The following is a 3,220-nucleotide window of genomic DNA, read 5'->3' on the forward strand; positions in this document are numbered from 1 at the left end:
TGGGACTTAGAAAAATTTTCAAGATTTTTGGACTTAGAGCGATTTTTGGATTTTTGTGCAAAAATCGAATTTTCCCTTCTCCCACCGCTCTGGGGCGTCAATATGAAGTGGGGACCCGAGGGAGAGTGCCTCCCATGAGGGTAGAATGTGTGACTTTTGGGGGGAAAGTCGAATTATGGAGCAAAAACCATTTTTGGGGACTTAGAAAAAATTCCGAGATGTGTCAGACTTCCAGGAAGGGGGCGCCTCGGGAGGTGTACCTAGGAGGCTTCCAGGGGCCTGGGTACACTTTTCAGAAAGTACCGTTGGGACTTAGAAAAATTTTCAAGATTTTTGGACTTAGAGCGATTTTTGGATTTTTGTGCAAATATCGAATTTTCCCTTCTCCCACCGCTCTGGGGCGTCAATATGAAGTGGGGACCCGAGGGAGAGTGCCTCCCATGAGGGTAGAATGTGTGACTTTTGGGGGGAAAGTCGAATTATGGAGCAAAAACCATTTTTGGGGACTTAGAAAAAATTCCGAGATGTGTCAGACTTCCAGGAAGGGGGCGCCTCGGGAGGTGTACCTAGGAGGCTTCCAGGGGCCTGGGTACACTTTTCAGAAAGTACCGTTGGGACTTAGAAAAATTTTCAAGATTTTTGGACTTAGAGCGATTTTTGGATTTTTGTGCAAAAATCGAATTTTCCCTTCTCCCACCGCTCTGGGGCGTCAATATGAAGTGGGGACCCGAGGGAGAGTGCCTCCCATGAGGGTAGAATGTGTGACTTTTGGGGGGAAAGTCGAATTATGGAGCAAAAACCATTTTTGGGGACTTAGAAAAAATTCCGAGATGTGTCAGACTTCCAGGAAGGGGGCGCCTCGGGAGGTGTACCTAGGAGGCTTCCAGGGGCCTGGGTACACTTTTCAGAAAGTACCGTTGGGACTTAGAAAAATTTTCAAGATTTTTGGACTTAGAGCGATTTTTGGATTTTTGTGCAAAAATCGAATTTTCCCTTCTCCCACCGCTCTGGGGCGTCAATATGAAGTGGGGACCCGAGGGAGAGTGCCTCCCATGAGGGTAGAATGTGTGACTTTTGGGGGGAAAGTCGAATTATGGAGCAAAAACCATTTTTTGGGACTTAGAAAAATTTCGAGATGTGACAGACTTCCAGGAAGGGGGCGCCTCGGGAGGTGTACCTAGGAGGCTTCCAGGGGCCTGGGTACACTTTTCAGAAAGTACCGTTGGGACTTAGAAAAATTTTCAGGATTTTTGGACTTAGAGCGATTTTTGGATTTTTGATCAAAAATCGAATTTCCCCTTCTCCCACCGCTCTGGGGCGTCAATATGATGTGGGGACCCGAGGGAGAGTGCCTCCCATGAGGGTAGAATGTGTGGCTTTTGGGGGGAAAGTCGAATTATGGAGCAAAAACCAGTTTTTGGGACTTAGAAAAATTTCGAGATGTGTCAGACTTCCAGGAAGGGGGGAGTCTCAGGAGGTGTACCTAGGAGGCTTCCAGGGGCCTGGGTACACTTTTCAGAAAGTACCGTTGGGACTTAGAAAAATTTTCAGGATTTTTGGACTTAGAGCGATTTTTGGATTTTTGTGCAAAAATCAGATTTCCCCTTCTCCCACCGCTCTGGGGCGTCAATATGATGTGGGGACCCGAGGGAGAGTGCCTCCCATGAGGGTAGAATGTGTGGTTTTTTGGGGGAAAGTCGAATTATGGAAGAAATTGAGTTTTGAGGACAAAAAAGTGTTTTGAGGACAAAAAAGTTTCTTGAGGACAAAAAAGTTTCTCGAGGACAAAAAAGTGTTTTGAGGACAAAAAAGTTTCTTGAGGACAAAAAAGTGTTTTGCGAACAAAAAATGGAATTTTGTGATTTTGTGTAAAAATAAGTAAATTCCCCTACTTCCACCACAGGGGGGCTTCAGTATGTTGTAGGGCCCCCAGGGAGGGTCCCCCAACTGGGTTTAAAGTTTGTGGATCCTGGGCAGAAAGTTGAATTTTGGATGAAAAACCGAATTTTGGGACTTAGAAAAATTTCGAGCTGAGCAGTGACAGACTTCCAGGCAGGGGAGCCTCTCTGGAGGTGTACCGAAAACAGTTCCAGGAGCTGAGGTCATTTTCGAACATTTTTTGTTCGCTCAAATTTTTTTTGTTTTTGAGCTCTAAAAAGCTGTTATTATCAATTGGCTCAAAAATTTCAAGTGTCATGAGCTAGTACATGTTGGAGGAATACGTTTTAGGCAAAAAATTGCAAAAAAAAAAATCCAAGTGAAAAAGAACCGGAATGGGGAATTTCTGACTGCTGTAGCAGCCGCACAGTTCCAGGAGGTCGGATACATTTCCGACTTTGTCCCGCTCATTGAAGTACATTGTCCCGCAATGCAAATACATAGTAATGCGCACCTGCGGGAGAATATAGGAGAGAGTGGGCTCTCTCTACCCCGATGTATGGCGGTTGTTCCTATGGTTCTCTGGCTCGGGTAGGCGACTTAGAAGGTGGTCCCTCTTGTCGTGGAAGTTGCAAAATACGGCCGAGACTGAACTTCCACGGCTCCAGGAGGGACTTTTGCTGGTCGTGCGTCCCAAGTGAGAGAGGCGATCCTGGGGTACCTGAGCCTGACCAGACCCTCCCTCGGTGGTCCCTGGTCTTCTGAAGGGTGATGGCATTCAGGGGGGCAAATCTGGAGTCCGTGGCCGAGTTTGGGCTCTAGAAGGCGGACGCCCCTTCTGACCATGTCCCCTCAGAGCCGGCTGGATGGTTCATGGTCCGCGGCTTTGTCTGGCGGTCTGTGCCCAAGCCGGAGAAGCTCTCCTGGGGTACGTGAGCTTTGACCAGACCCTCCCTCGGCGGTCCCTGGTTCTCTGGAGGTGATGGCTGTCAGGGGGGCAAATCTGGAGTCCTCGTGGGAAGGAGGGCTCTTGAAGGCGGACGCCCCCTCTGACTATGTCCCCTCAGAGCAGGCTGGATGGTTCATGGTCCGCGGCTTTGTCTGGCGGTCCATGCCCAAGCCGGAGAAGCTATCCTGGGTACCTGAGCTTCGACCAGACCCTCCCTCGGTGGTCCCTGGTTCTCTGGAGGCGATGGCTGTTGTCAGGGGGGGGGGGGCAAATCTGGAGTCCTCGTGGGAAGGAGGGCTCTGGAAGGCGGACGCCCCCTCTGACTATGTCCCCTCAGAGCATGCTCGATGGTTCTCAGTCCCTGGCTTTGGCTTTTTGGCCATCCTGGGGTAC

The sequence above is a fragment of the Dendrobates tinctorius genome, unplaced genomic scaffold (genome assembly GCF_039654945.1).
Source record: "Dendrobates tinctorius isolate UK_male_01 unplaced genomic scaffold, ASM3965494v1 ptg000610l, whole genome shotgun sequence".
Classification (NCBI taxonomy): domain Eukaryota; kingdom Metazoa; phylum Chordata; class Amphibia; order Anura; family Dendrobatidae; genus Dendrobates; species Dendrobates tinctorius.